The sequence below is a fragment of the Aquarana catesbeiana genome, linkage group LG04 (genome assembly GCF_042186555.1).
Source record: "Aquarana catesbeiana isolate 2022-GZ linkage group LG04, ASM4218655v1, whole genome shotgun sequence".
NCBI classification, from domain to species: domain Eukaryota; kingdom Metazoa; phylum Chordata; class Amphibia; order Anura; family Ranidae; genus Aquarana; species Aquarana catesbeiana.
This window is the reverse complement of record NC_133327.1, coordinates 513,071,292-513,087,939: the sequence shown is the minus strand read 5'-3', so window position 1 is coordinate 513,087,939 and position 16,648 is coordinate 513,071,292. Positions and strand designations below refer to the sequence as shown.

Sequence of the window (16,648 nt, the reverse complement as noted above, 5' to 3'; positions counted from 1 at the left end):
CCAACACCACCACTGTTTGCAAAAACGATCCTGCTACACAGTTGAGAATATGGTCGGGAGTTGTGGATGTCACTGTAATTCGTGGATAAAACATGGACACCAAGAGAGGTATGGCTGGAGACAAGTAGGGAACATTTCTCTTACAGTTGGGACATCACAAAAGGACATTTTCACTGTGAAACAGTAATTGCTGCTTAACCTGCAATTCTATTGTGCCTGCCACCAGGGCTCGCTGGCGTGCATCGTAGAAATGAAGAGTTACAGTTCCTGGCGGTGCTGGACCAGCGAGAGGAGGGGGTGGAGCCACGCCCAGGAGGAAGAGATACCAGTGTGCCATGCACTGTGCACACAGCGGAGGAAGATGGCACAGAGCTTTACTAGCATGCAGCAATCTACTGACAAGCAGGAACAGGTCCTCGTAGACACCGGCATCCGCCTGGAAGTCACCAGTGGGATAGCGTTGGGAGTAATCGATGGAGTGGAGAGACTGTGTTTGCTTTGTCCCGGCTGCCGGATACCTACCTTGGGAGTTATCGCTTGCGGCCTACAATTTACGCGGCTGGGACCTGAATAGCAGGAGGTATGTTACTACCACGTAAACAGCACCATCGGACTCTACACGCCTCAAGCCTCAAACCTCTGGAGGGCCGGAGAGGGCCAAGTCATCTCAGAGACTGCAGCAGAGAAGTTCCAGCCTGCCCATCAGGAGTCGGATACGCCAGAGGTCCAGGTAGGATCTGTGGGGAAGGCCTGTGGTCTGGTCAGGGACCCGGGGGCTGTTAGTGATGTTGGGCAATCCCCGTGAAACCTCCCTGAAATGCTGACCTCTTCTTGTAAGCCCTTCGCTGAACCTGTCCAGAAGGAGCTGCTGGTAGAAGAGGGGGACCCCTCAGGTGAGCTGGGCAGGGGAAGCAAGGGCCGGGCCATGGACTGGGGTTCACCAGAAGTGCTGGAGAAGTACGAGTCCTTAGATCATTTATTCGTATGGTCCTCTCCAGAGGAATGTGGCTCTAGTGAGGAGGAGGAATGGTATGTGGAAAGCTCCACTTCATTAAGTGCATCAATCGGGGCTCCAGAGAGCATAGCCACATTTCCTGCACCCCCAGTACCCCCTACTACATGCATCATAGGTGCCCCTCATAACAAGGCACCCACGTATCAGCAAAGGGCTGTTAAAGCCTTGGACTCTAGTGTGCTGCCTGGGCAGGGAAGGACTAAGGAACTGCCATGGCTGTCGCGGTTCCAAAGGGACGTCCAGAAGAGGGTTGCCCAGGAGTGGGGGTTAGACTACCCTTACATGACTGAGGAAATTATGGAGATTGTGGAGGCTTCCCTGGAACAATGGAAAGGGGATCTTATTTGGGACCACTTATAGGTGCCTAAACCCCAAAGGACACCTGACCATGAGATGTGGATAAGGTTTCAGGACATTTATAGAGAATGGCGGCAGGGACAGGCCATATACAAGGATTGTGTCTTGGTTCAGAAACCTGGTCAGCATACAAAAAGTTATTCAATCTCGGTCAGAGGGGAGGGAGACACGCGGAAAAGACTGCCGGACCCCCGGTATTATCTGTAGAGCGCTATACAGATATGGTGGACTAGCCTTGGACTGCAAGTGCGCAGATGGGTTAAGGTGGGCTATCCCATTGACTTGTAACAAAGGGCAACAGCTTTAGTGCCTACCTGGTCAGTGTGGACACTCTTCCCCTGCTGTCCCTGTCAGTTCTCTTTGCTAGTTTTTGTGAAAAAAAAATTGTTAGGGACTCCCGTTGGAGCCACTCAGAAAGTATTTGGCTTATGGACTTAAGTGTAACTAATCTGGCGTGTCTGCTCAGGCTCTATCCTGCAGGAGTTCTCCAGACTCCTTTTGAGGGGATGGTAGTCCTGGTAGAGTCACCCATGCAAACAAAATGCAGATTTGTATATAGTATACAGAATAGGATGTTCTGTGTTTCTTTACAGGTACCCTTTGGAGAAGACGGCTGTCTGAGTTTATGAGAAGACCACCAATGAAGGCCTAGAGCAACCAAAGCATTTCTCTCTCGAGAGCAGTGGCTTGGTTCTCTTAGGATGGAACATAGCTATAGGGACCTATAGATTAGACGATTGTATATTGTTGAAACTGTAAATTTTGTGCAAATATTTCATTTGTAAAATTTTGTGACACACACACATCACCATATATATATGGACATATGAGATGCCTCGTGTTAGGAGGTAGGTAGGACTGTTCTCCAGCTGTAGATTCCTTTTCCACAGCTGGGGACAGTTATGATTCAAGAAGGGGGTGTATGTAGCCCCCACCAACTTAGGTGTGTGCTAAATCAGTTAGTTAGGATAAGTGTCAGGTAAAGTTGCCAGTGTTTTGCCCTGTTGGTTTAGGCCTGGTTGGGTTAAATTGGTTGGGAGAAATGACAGAATAGAAAGGGGGGGGGGGTGACCACCTGTATTCTGTTTGAGTGATGCCCTGTTCTTCCAGTGAGAGGTTCTGGAGGGAAGGTGGGTTGGATGCAGGATGCAGTTAGTTTATGTGGGCCACCCTGGACCGATTGTTAATTTGAATGGGCAGGGGCTATCAGGCCTATATGAACTAGGGGTCAAATGCTCCTGGGGTGGATCTGGTCAGATGGGATTTTTCCCAGAGGGGAGATTGGAGTGAAGCAGCAAAAATGTGACCCGCAAGGGTCCAGGCTTGAAGGCCTGGGAGTGTAATGCTCTCAATGCTGGATAGCAAGAACTTGAACCGGAAGGCCTGAGGGTTCAGAGACCTCAGTGCTGGATGGTTCATCCACAAAAAGTCACCTAAAGAAACTATGGGAGCAATGGGTCAGACGTCACCGGCTGGGATGGTTCTGGACATGCGGAGCGGGAAGTAGCTGCTAAAAGGATGGAGTAGATCGGGGTGCGCCCGGACTTTTCCTGAACTGACCAGGGAGGATTGCAGGAGTCGAGATAGGCAGGTGAAGCCTGGTACTTCTAACATCCGAATTCCAAGGTGTTTTTCAGAGAGGCACCTGTCGGTTCATTAAGAGAAAAGGATAGAACTACTATTAAAGGAACTAAAGATTAAGAGGCAGCTCATACTTCCTGAAGACGCAGACTGTAAATATTGCACGTTCTTTTCTATCATGCTGCAAGGAAAAGAATAAAGTTTAATGTTCAATTGTTCTGGACTGTCTGCTGATGTTATTCGTGCAGAGGAGGAGAACAAAACGCCACTAACAGAAAGGTATAAACTAACAGCAGCTCCCAAGGGAGTAGTGCGCTACACGTAATTTAGCCAAAATGGAAAAAAAAGGTGCTTGCTTTATACATCATTTTTTATCCATAGCTAGAACATCTAACAGGGTTATATCATTGCATGAAATTTCCCCTCACTTCCTGTCTTAGTGTCACCAGAACAGGAAGTGTGGGAATCTCACTGTGGGGAAATAGCTTGCAATTGTTGCCTTATAATGTCCATATTATATATAAACAATTGCTGGCTATATGCTCAGAGGGAGATTCCCCCACTTCCTGTCCTGGTGACACCAAGACAGAGAGTGGGGGGAAAGCTCCTGCAATAACATAACACTGTTAGATGTTCTAATTATGTGTAAAACTAAAGTATATATAAAGCAAGCACTTTTTTTCCCCCATTTTGGCTAAATTATTAAAGAGTTTAAACCCCATTCATTTTTTTCCCCCATCTGTGTCCCACGGGTTGCAGGAAAAAAAATTATCTGCACTCTAGTTGCAATCTTCACAGGGGCCCCATCCAGTTTTTCTCAGCAGAGGTTTGTCCGTGGATCCCTTGCTGAGCTGAGCAGGCAACTGACAGGTCTATGTCCGCTCATGCTGTCTGTTTACACCCAAGTGCCCTCTGATCCGGCCAGAGGAAGGGGAATGGAGGCCCATCCATCATTTCTTGTTGTCAGATCAGATCGGAGGTAGGCGGGTGTAAACTGACAAATTTCCATGTTCATGGGCACAGTAATCGGTCATAGTAAACATTGTTCGTTTGCCAACTAAATATGATGTTTTTGCCAGATACAGGGTTAACTACATTTGGTCATGATAATTTGTATTAAAAGAAGTTTAGTACATTGTTGTCTAGATGTGTTTAAAACTAGAAGGAATTGCAAACTTGATTCAGTGTAATGTAAGGAGAGGACACTCAGGCTGTTTACACACCTGGACTCAGGAGCACTAGTGTGGTACACAAGAACAAACTTTTTAAGGTGTCCCACACAGGTGCTCCAGTGGATACTTGGGGTGTCCCCATGTGTGAAAATTGTCACAAAAAGGTAAGTATTCCAGCTTTGGTAAGGTAAAAAAATCATGTCTTCAGCTTGGAACGCTGCCCAAAACAGACAATTGTACCCCACTTCCCAGCAATGTTTCATTTTCCTATTTCTGGACTCAAATATCTGTGTGCTAAGTATACCTTTTGTTTCATTCTCTTAGGGGAGAAAAGACTCAAAGGACAACACTCAGAGGACACCAGGAACCCCACACCTCACAAAGAAGGGGAACTCAGCACAAGACCACACTCAGAGGATCTGGAGGAAGGAGAGGTGGAGGAATTTGGCGACCTTGTCACCACAACAGGTGAGTGTCTGACACCCCAGCTTCAGGTAATATATGTAAGCCTGCATATTTATAATACATGTTTTTACTCAAATTTTTAGGTGATGTGCTGGTTGTGGAAGAGCAAGCTGAACATTTCACAAGTGACAGTGCACAAAGGATAATCCAGGACATCATGGTGTGGAATCGTGAAATTGACATCATAAGGAATAAACTCAATGTTATGGAACAACAAATGAAGAACATGACTGATGTGTTGGGGAGAATCTAAATATCTTCCAAATGCCACCAATTTTACCATTTGTTGTACTAAACCAAATTTTTTTTTACATTTTAAAAGCCAAATTTTGAAGATGCACATGATGTGTCAACATGTGCTATCTGCCATCAGGGGATATCAATGTACGTGTTTTGTGGGTGCAACCCCTTCTTCGTAACTGTAGTAGGTGAGAGGAATGGGTTGCACCCCAAAAACACGTCCATTAATCCCCCCATGATGGGAGATAGCACATATAGATATTAGGCATGGGATCAGGAAGGAAATACCCAATTTGACTCCCAAACTTGCGTGCATCTTCAAAATTTGGCTTTTACAGGGGTGACATCACCCCATCTGATGAAGGCAATATCAACAAATTTTAGATATACTACAATGTCTGATATTGCCTTAATTTTTTCTACGTTGAACTTTGTAAGTTCCAGAGTTGTGTATGTTATGTTTTGAAACATGCCTGTTTATACCAAAAAACAAAAAATTGTAAAAAACTTGAGAAAAAAATTATTTTCCCCAAAAATTTTATAACGCACATGTGCACAGAGTAAAAAGTTTGATAATCAACAATGTGTGGCTTCTTCTTTCAATGCTTAATACCAGTTTTGTAAGTAATTTTGTGTTTACAGTAACAATTTGGCTTATTTACTAAAGGAAAATACACTTGGCACTACAAGTGCACTAGGAGAACCTAGGAGACAGCTAAAAAGAAACACAAGCAATAAAGAAATTTCAAGATTTTATCAGATATATATACATATTTTTTATTAAAAACTTATTTAGACATTGTCTGGCATAGCAATAGCCCCCCTGCCCGTAAAATAATTTACACATTTCTGCCGAACTTCACAGGCGCTTTGGGGGGCCAAGCCAGGATGGTCAGTATCCAGGCCCGTCAGGGGATTCGCAGGAAGTCCGGCCTCAGGCCCAACTGAGGCAACATAATTTTGGGAATTTTTCCTTAAAAATATGCAGCAGAATAAGATGATGTGGTTAATTTTGTACTCCGCCATATGTTTTGCTGTCAGAAACAGGTGGAACCGTCTGACCATTATCCCGAAGGCATTCTCAATGACTTTTCTGGCTCTGGCCAGCTGGTAGTTAAAAACCCTCCTCTCCGGGGTGAGGGTCCTCTGGGGGAATGGCCTCATCAGGTGCTCGCCCAGACCGAATGCTTAATCATCAATAAAGACGAACGGGAGTCCTTCAACATTGTCTGCAGCAGGTGGCAATTTCAGGCCGCCAGTCTGGAGACGTTGGTAGAACTCGGTCTGGGTGAAGATTCCTCCATCCAACATCTGGCCATTCTTCCCCACATCCACCTAGAGCAACTCATATTGTGCCGACACCACCGCCATCAACACTATACTATTAGAACCCTTATAATTGTAATAGTAAGACCCCGAATGGGGTGGTGGCACGACGGTCGGCAAAATGGGAGGACACAGTCTGCCATTCCTGTGGCGTTGAAGGAAATTGTGGAGTCAAACCAGAAATAAAAAAATTTGTACTTTTGCACATAACATTGCAAGCAGATTAAACAAAAACATTCTTGGCCAACATCAGTATAACATTTATTTTAAGGAGTATTTAAAGACAAAAATATAAGGTCCACTTATCAGATTCCTCCCCCCTCTGATGGCCCATTGTAAACATTTTAGGGGGGGTTCTAAATGAGCTTGGGACCCCAAAAAAAATCCACTGGCACTCTGCCTGAATTTAAGGACAATAACATTTGTACACATTTTAGGGGGTGTTTACGGTAAAGCAGTACAATGGAGCTGACAAAATACATTGTTAAGTGACTAGGCTAGGTGTATATGGGCATGCTGGTGAGGTTAGCGAAGGAAAATATGCATGTAGGCCAAAAAAGGAGCATTAAAAACTTCCAGCATGCATGGGGATAAAGGGGACATTCACAGCATATCACAATCATGGTAATTAGGGAATGATGAAAGAAATACAATACATTAGCAAACATTAAATACATATAATATGATGTTAAAGGAGAAATCTTACCTTAATATAGTCCTTCTGCAGGATCTCAATAATGGCAGATCAGGTCACTGGGATAATGATCCCCAGAGCCTGGGGGGAGATGCCTGTCGAGAACTTGAGGTCCTGCAGACTTCTCCCAGTCGGCAAGTACTGCAACGTGGCGACTAGCCTCTGCTCGGAGTGATGGCTTGCCGCATGCAGGGGTCCTGCCTGCTAATATAAGGGGCAGCAAAGCCAACAGATGGTGAAAAAATGGGCTCCGTCATCCTGAGAAAGTTCCTGAAATCATCAGGATTATTCTCCTGGATCTCACGAAGCAAAGGCATATGAGAGAATTGGTCATCCTGGAGTAACCAATTCTTGGTCCATGAACTCCTCCCCACCCTGTTCATGGACTGGGCTTGGGTCCAAGTATGAACCCCAACACCAAGCCCCCACACAGCACGAACTCTACGATGAGTACGTACTCACAACATGGCTTCAAAACGGTCGGCTGGTCAGAATGAACTAACAGAACACACTGAAGAACAGCAAGGCCTGTGAAGAGTGAGCTGAAAATCAGAAACGAGCGGACAAGAACACACTGAAAAACAGATGTGAACTGACTACACGCACTGAAAAGCAGATACAAACCCACAAGCACAAACTGAAGAGCAGTAACGGACTGAAAAGCACGAAAGCTGAAAAGCACGAATCGTCTCTCACCAAACTTCTATTAACTTGAGATAAACATGAGATTAGCAGAAGGAGCCCAAAGGGTGGCGCACTGGCTATTGAACTTCCTTTTTCTAGTCCCGTTGTGTTGTACCTCACCGCGTTCTTGACAGTTGGACTTTGGTGTGACCATGTGTATGCAAGACAGCTTGAGCGGAATTCCATCGGAAAAACCTTCAGAGTTTATTCCGACGGCAAAACCGGTCGTGTGTACAGGACATAAGTTCCAGACAGCAAGCAAGTGGTGGGAAATTTTAATGGGGTCTAACATAACAGCGCCAGGCTGCTGAGGGCATAGAAATACAGTGAAATTACCCTGGCTGTCTCCAAAAGGACTGTCAGAAACAAAGGAAACAGTTTAATTTGTTGCAGCATGATTAAAGTGATTGTATACAATCACCTTGTAAAACAACCCATTCAGGTTAAAATAGAAATGAAAGGCAAAGCATCTGTGCAAAGATATAAAAAGAAAAAAATATAAATGACTTTTTTACCTCTGTTCCCAGCTGCATAAGAGCAGGGGGGAGGAGAAGCAAAAGCACATTGAACTTCCCAGTGAAAGGCCATCAAGTCTAACAAGTTTGATCATTGGAGGAGAGCAGTCTGAGGTCCCAGCACAGGTAGAGAACTGACCACAGTGTGTCCTATTACTTAGTGTGGTCATTTTTTAAATAGGAAAGCAAAGGGACTGGCAGGAACACAAGGGTTTTCACACAAAGGAAGCAATTCAAAGAAAACAATGTAAAAAACAGCAAGAAGCGCCAATCTAAGTGCAGTATCATGAAACTTTAATGAGATAATTATAAACGGACAAACAGCCAAATGGCTACTCACAAAGATGAAATAGGTTAAGGCAAGGACAAGTAATGGGTCCAGGGACGTCCTCCTCAGATGTGGGCAAAGTGCATGGTGCAGGTTCTCCTGGAAGCGCTGTCCACGTTAGGATGTGCAAGTAGTCACTGGGGTCATCACTGGGTGCTGGGCTGCAAAACGATGGAGGTGTCCGCAAAGACAACCAGCATCTAAGCGGACATGGAGAGCCAGAGCCGTCGCAGTAGACAGGAACCGGAAGACAAGCGTGGAGCGCAAGGCACTTAGTCCAGGAACCAACAAAGCGGAAGTGACGTATGGACGTGTTGGATGACGCGTTTCAATGCTTCCGCATTTTCTTCAGATCCGATAGGCTAATACAACAGGTGTCCTTTTATGGGAGCTATGGAGTCAGTAACTAGGCAAACAGCTAAAAACAAAACACGATATACTAAATACAATAACAATGAGATGAAGAAAATGAGTTCAAAAACACCAGAAAAATGTGAAAGTGAGTTATAAAAAAAGGGTAGAAAGAAAAGAAAAGAAAAAGAAAAAGAAAAACGGAAAAGGATGAATAAATAAAATAAAATAAGGAAAATTCAAAAATAAATAAAATTCAAAAAATATATATTAAAAATATACAAAAATATATAAAAAATATATGAAATAAAATATAAAGTAAAAATAATAAATAATAAATAATGAATAATATAAGAAAATTATAAAAAATTGTTGTTGGAAGAAATAAAGAAAAACCTTGGTAATAAAAAAGAGAGAAGAAAAAAATATATACATATAGAAACATATATATATATATATATATATATATATATATATATATATATATATATATATAAAAAATTATTATAATAGAAATAATAAAATAATAATAATAAGTGGAAAAAGAAGAAAGAGAAAAAATGGGAAAAAGATCTGAGCGAGAAATATATATAAAAAAATATATATATAAAAATATATATATAAAAAAAGTGAAACCTAAAAGGGGAGCAGTTGATTAAAAACTGTATATGGTCTACAATAGTCACACATGTGTAAATGTAGGAAACATACATATTGACTACACCTAAAAAAAGGGGACATCTACATACAAATGGAGGAATATAGTAACCTTAAAAAATAAGAAATTATGAAAACCTAAAAACCTGTCGATGAACTTGTGTGTTTGTATGTATACACCCCCATGTACACACACAACACACATGATGGAAATATTATTGTTAATGAATTCAGAACAGAGTAGGAGAAAAATACCCAAAGGTAGCAGAAACTGAATATGGCTATAGACTGGAAGGGTATGGCCAAAGTGAGAGGAAAGTAATAATAGTAGGTAGCAGTAAGGAAGGGAATGACATGAAATGAAGTAATGATAAATGAGAAAATGATGATAAGAGGGGAAATAGGAACTTGCATAAGTCCTAAAACTAGGTCATACTGAACTAAATGACTGTATTGATCTCTATATCTTCGTTGAGACCATTAGGTGCCAAACTGTTTAAAGTAAAGATCCAGAAAGTTTCTTGCCTGCAGAGGCGCTGGAATCTTTCTGCAGGAGTGAATTGATCTGGTATAGATTCGATAACCCACACATTTAGGTCTGCAATATTTTGTTGATGATGGGTGGTAAAATGACGAGTGGTACTATATAGGGGATTATTGGCCTGTACTGCTCTTCTGTGTTTCCCAAACCTGGCCCGTAGGGTCCTGATGGTTCTGCCTACATACAACAGCCCGCAGGGACAGGAAATGCAATATATGACATAGGTGGTGGAACAATTGAAAAATGATTTTAGGATATATTGGTTCCCATTGGTGTAGAAAGATTTCTGACCATGTGTGACATGGGGGCAAGTAAGACATAATGCTTTCTTGCATCGGTACATGCCTAACAATGGAATAAGAGTAAGTTGTTTAGATGTAGATGATATTTTCTGAACTGGGATTTTGCTGGGAGCAATCTTAGTCTTGACATTGGGGGCCCTCCGATAAGCAAACTGAGGAACAGCGGGTAAGGAAGGTGCTAGGTGAGGATCTTGAGCTAGAATCGACCAATGTTTTTTAATGATCCGTTCCATTCTTTTATGACTAGAATGGAACTGGGTGATAAATCTAGTGGTAGGTTCTGTTTTCTGGGCCTTGGGGTTGGGTAAAGTGTCAGTCAGATAGAAGGAGGCTGCTTCGTTGATGGTACTAAGGGGATAACCCTTATCTGTGAACTTTTTAGAAAGAATGGTACATTGAGAACTGTAATCTTCCAGTCTGGTACAATTTCTCCTGAGAATTTCTCTCAAATCGGATCTGAAGAAAATGCGGAAGCATTGAAACGCGTCATCCAACACGTCCATACGTCACTTCCGCTTTGTTGGTTCCTGGACTAAGTGCCTTGCGTTCCACGCTTGTCTTCCGGTTCCTGTCTACTGCGACGGCTCTGGCTCTCCATGTCCGCTTAGACGCTGGTTGTCTTTGCGGACACCTCCATCGTTTTGCAGCCCAGCACCCAGCGATGACCCCGGTGACTACTTGCACATCCTAACGTGGACAGCGCTTCCAGGAGAACCTGCACCATGCACTTTGCCCACATCTGAGGAGGACGTCCCTGGACCCATTACTTGTCCTTGCCTTAACCTATTTCATCTTTGTGAGTAGCCATTTGGCTGTTTGTCCGTTTATAATTATCTCATTAAAGTTTCATGATACTGCACTTAGATTGGCGCTTCTTGCTGTTTTTTACATTGTTTTTTCAGAGTTGCCTGCTTCCACTCTCAAGTGAGCTGCCGCTGGTGCTTTTTATCAGATCTTTAATTTCAGTGACTTTTTTTATATATATATATATATATATATATATATACATACAATTTTTCTATATATATATATAATTTTATTGACTATCACACCCTGGATGTTTTTTCACATTTGTTTTTTCACATTTACTTTGGACTCTTTATATGCATGTTTGTATGTTCTAGCGCCATTTATCCTTTTTTGTAATTCAAAGAAAACAGGATACTTTATCATACAAGTACACAGTACAGCAGGCACATATCAGAAATATTAAATGTTGGGTTCATACACTCTTTAAAGTGGAGTTCCACCCAGAAATAGAACTTCCGCTGTCCGGATTCCTCCCCCCTCTGGTGTCACATTTGGCACCTTTCATGGGGGGGGGGGGGGGGGTGGAGCAGATACCTGTCTAATACAGGTATTTGCTCCCACTTCCGGCGAAAGATCGCTGCAGTATCTGTGACGATCTACGCCATGTCTGGCTCCTTCTCCGTCCCCCCCCCCGATGTCTTCTGGGAGACACACAGGTCCCAGAAGATAGCAGGGACCACTCAGAACGCCCAGCGCGATTTGCACATGCGCAGTAGGGAACCAGGCTGTGAAGCCGCAAGGCTTCACGTCCTGATACCCTTACTTAAGATGCTGTCACCTCCACCCAGAGCTGAGGGACGAGTCGGGTGAGGACATCGCAGGCGCCCTGGACAGGTAAATGTCCTTATTTTAAAAGTCAGCAGCTGCAGTATTTGTAGCTACTGACTTTTAAATTTTTTTTTAGGCGGAAGTCCACTTTAAAGTGGACCTTTAGTCATGTTTTCATCTTTCCATCTATTAAATCTTCTGCCCTTGTTGTTTTAACTTTTGATAGTAAAACATTTTTTTTCTGTCAGTAAATATCTTATACAGCCCACTTCCTGTTTCTTGTCTGGTCATTAGCCTAGGCTTATGACATCATGCACAGCTCTCTCGCTCTCTCACTCTTGGGAGTTTGCCAGGAAGAGAGGGGGATGAGTCATAAGAGGGCCAATGAGAGCTGGAGATGTGCCTCTGTGTGTCTGTGTAAAACCAGGAAGTGAACAGCCAGCAGCTTTAGCTGCCCACAGTTAAAATGGATGCAGCCAGACTTAGTGGAGGGAGATTTCTGCAGCATATTTGGCAAGTACAGAATCACAGTATGTATAAAATAATATGCAAAGTGGTTAGAGGGAAGCTTCAGAATGGCAAAGATGTTTTTATTTCAAATTACGTGTACAGACTGCAGTTCCTCTTTAACATCTGTAACAAGGGAGTAAATTGCATTTCCATCAAACACCCCCCAGTAGTTTCTGTAGGAAGTGCTCAATAACAAATAACTGTATATATTTCCAGGATTTCCATATCTGACATAAATCTACCAGTAGCTGTTGATAGTAAAAAAAAATATTCATCCAATTCAATTAAAAAAAAATAGAGCAGAAGGAAAAGAAACCAATTTTTTTCTAAGGACACAGCAAGAATGAAGTGGGAGGGTTGTAGCCTCAATGTGTCCATTTCTTCTGTAGGCAGCAGTATAACCCTAGGTTGCTTAATCGCTATTAAGCTGGGTCTCACAATAAAGAAATAATAGCAGCTGGAAAGGGAGACCCAGATTTGAATGTGTGAGCTGGAAAACTAATTTCAATCCCCATTGGTGCTTTTTTGGCCTTTTCCTGTGGGCCTTTTTCCAAGGACAGGAGGTGAAATGGCAGGCAGCAGCAGAAATGTCAACATACAACCCCATGGCCATAATCTGCTTTTTTTCTGAAAGTAAGGTTGCCACCTTTTTTTCAAGTCAAACCCAAACACTTTAGCGGCGCACACCAGTGGCGTTGCAAGGTGGGGGCGGGGGGTGCGGACCGCACCCGGGTGACACCCGCCAGAGGGGTGACACCCATATATAGCTGAACCGCAGCCGCTGACACCGCCCTCTGCCCTGTGCCTCTCGTCTCGCTCACTCTGTGTCCCCCGTGGAGCGGACTGAAGCTGCCTCCTCCTCTGTTTACATCCAGTGAGGAGGAGGAGCTCCAAGTGACACACACCTCTGTGTGCATACGTCCGCGGCCACGCTGTACTGAGGTACTGTACTGTGCACTCTAAGTAGATTAGCAGATAGACATGTGCGGGGGGGGGGGGCGCTATAGGAGGGGAGAGGGGTGCTTATACTGATGGGGACTCTGCACTAGGGGGATTCTATACTGATGGGGACTCTGCACTAGGGGGATTCTATACTGATGGGCTCTGCACTAGGGGGGATTCTATACTGATGGGCTCTGCACTAGGGGGATTCTATACTGATGGGGACTCTGCACTAGGGGGATTCTATACTGATGGGGTCTGCACTAGGGGGATTCTATACTGATGGGCTCTGCACTAGGGGGATTCTTTACTGATGGGGACTCTGCACTAGGGGGATTCTATACTGATGGGCTCTGCACTAGGGGGGATTCTATACTGATGGGGACTCTGCACTAGGGGGATTCTATACTGATGGGCTCTGCACTAGGCAGGATTCTATACTGATGGGCTCTGCACTAGGGGGGATTCTATACTGATGGGCTCTGCACTAGGGGGATTCTATACTGATGGGGACTCTGCACTAGAGGGATTCTATACTGATGGGGTCTGCACTAGGGGGATTCTATACTGATGGGCTCTGCACTAGGGGGATTCTTTACTGATGGGGACTCTGCACTAGGGGGATTCTATACTGATGGGCTCTGCACTAGGGGGGATTCTATACTGATGGGGACTCTGCACTAGGGGGATTCTATACTGATGGGCTCTGCACTAGGCAGGATTCTATACTGATGGGCTCTGCACTAGGGGGATTCTATACTGATGGGGACTCTGCACTAGGGGGATTCTATACTGATGGGCTCTGCACTAGGGGGGATTCTATACTGATGGGCTCTGCACTAGGGGGATTCTATACTGATGGGGACTCTGCACTAGGGGGATTCTATACTGATGGGTACTCAGCACTAGGGGGATTCTATACTGATGGGGACTCTGCACTAGTGGGATTCTATACTGATGGGCTCTGCACTAGGGGGGATTCTATACTGATGGGGTCTGCACTAGGGGGGATTCTATACTGATGGGGACTCTGCACTAGGGGATTTTATACTGATGGGGACTCTGCACTAGGGGGATTCTATACTGATGGGGTCTGCACTAGGGGGATTCTATACTGATGGGGTCTGCACTAGGGGATTCTATACTGATGGGGACTCTGCACTAGGGGGATTTTATACTGATGGGGACTCTGTACTAGGGGGATTCTATATTGATGGGGACTCTGCACTAGGGGGATTCTATACTGATGGGGACTCTGCACCAGGGGGATTCTATACTGATGGGCTCTGCACTAGGGGGATTCTATACTGATGGGGACTCTGCACTAGGGGGATTCTATACTGATGGGCTCTGCACTAGGGGGGATTCTATACTGATGGGCTCTGCACTAGGGGAATTCTATACTGATGGGGACTCTGCACTAGGGGGATTCTATACTGATGGGCTCTGCACTAGGGGGGATTCTATACTGATGGGGACTCTGCACTAGGGGGATTCTATACTGATGGGTACTCTGCACTAGGGGGATTCTATACTGATGGGGACTCTGCACTAGGAGGATTCTATACTGATGGGCTCTGCACTAGGGGGGATTCTATACTGATGGGCTCTGCACTAGGGGGATTCTATACTGATGGGGACTCTGCACTAGGGGGATTCTATACTGATGGGCTCTGCACTAGGGGGATTCTATACTGATGGGGACTCTGCACTAGGGGGATTCTATACTGATGGGCTCTGCACTAGGGGAATTCTATACTGATGGGGACTCTGCACTAGGGGGATTCTATACTGATGGGCTCTGCACTAGGGGGGATTCTATACTGATGGGGACTCTGCACTAGGGGGATTCTATACTGATGGGTACTCTGCACTAGGGGGATTCTATACTGATGGGGACTCTGCACTAGGGGGATTCTATACTGATGGGGTCTGCACTAGGGGATTCTATACTGATGGGGACTCTGCACTAGGGGGATTTTATACTGATGGGGACTCTGTACTAGGGGGATTCTATATTGATGGGGACTCTGCACTAGGGGGATTCTATACTGATGGGGACTCTGCACTAGGGGGATTTTATACTGATGGGGACTCTGTACTAGGGGGATTCTATATTGATGGGGACTCTGCACTAGGGGGATTCTATACTGATGGGGACTCTGCACTAGGAGGATTCTATACTGATGGGCTTTGCACTAGGGGGGATTCTATACTGATGGGCTCTGCACTAGGGGGATTCTATACTGATGGGGACTCTGCACTAGGGGGATTCTATACTGATGGGCTCTGCACTAGGGGGGATTCTATACTGATGGGCTCTGCACTAGGGGGATTCTATACTGATGGGGACTCTGCACTAGGGGGATTCTATACTGATGGGTACTCTGCACTAGGGGGATTCTATACTGATGGGGACTCTGCACTAGGGGGATTCTATACTGATGGGCTCTGCACTAGGGGGGATTCTATACTGATGGGGTCTGCACTAGGGGGGATTCTATACTGATAGGGACTCTGCACTAGGGGGATTCTATACTGATGGGGTCTGCACTAGGGGGATTCTATACTGATGGGGTCTGCACTAGGGGATTCTATACTGATGGGGACTCTGCACTAGGGGGATTTTATACTGATGGGGACTCTGTACTAGGGGGATTCTATATTGATGGGGACTCTGCACTAGGGGGATTCTATACTGATGGGGACTCTGCACCAGGGGGATTCTATACTGATGGGCTCTGCACTAGGGGGATTCTATACTGATGGGGACTCTGCACTAGGGGGATTCTATACTGATGGGCTCTGCACTAGGGGGGATTCTATACTGATGGGGACTCTGCACTAGGGGGATTCTATACTGATGGGCTCTGCACTAGGGGGGCTTCTATACTGATGGGCTCTGCACTAGGGGGGATTCTATACTGATGGGGACTCTGCACTAGGGGGATTCTATACTGATGGGTACTCTGCACTAGGGGGATTCTATACTGATGGGGACTCTGCACTAGGGGGATTCTATACTGATGGGCTCTGCACTAGGGGGGATTCTATACTGATGGGGTCTGCACTAGGGGGGATTCTATACTGATGGGGACTCTGCACTAGGGGATTTTATACTGATGGGGACTCTGCACTAGGGGGATTCTATACTGATGGGGTCTGCACTAGGGGGATTCTATACTGATGGGGTCTGCACTAGGGGATTCTATACTGATGGGGACTCTGCACTAGGGGGATTTTATACTGATGGGGACTCTGTACTAGGGGGATTCTATATTGATGGGGACTCTGCACTAGGGGGATTCTATACTGATGGGGACTCTGCACCAGGGGGATTCTATACTGATGGGGACTCTGCACTAGGGGGATTCTATACTGATGGGCTCT

General features: G+C 44.9%; 1 long non-coding RNA gene across 1 annotated transcript in view; it reads right to left on the bottom strand.

Annotated features, from left to right (window-relative positions):
* Positions 1-16,648, bottom strand: part of LOC141141561 (uncharacterized) — an 84,597-nt gene that overhangs the window by 65,917 nt on the left and 2,032 nt on the right. The window lies entirely within an intron of this gene.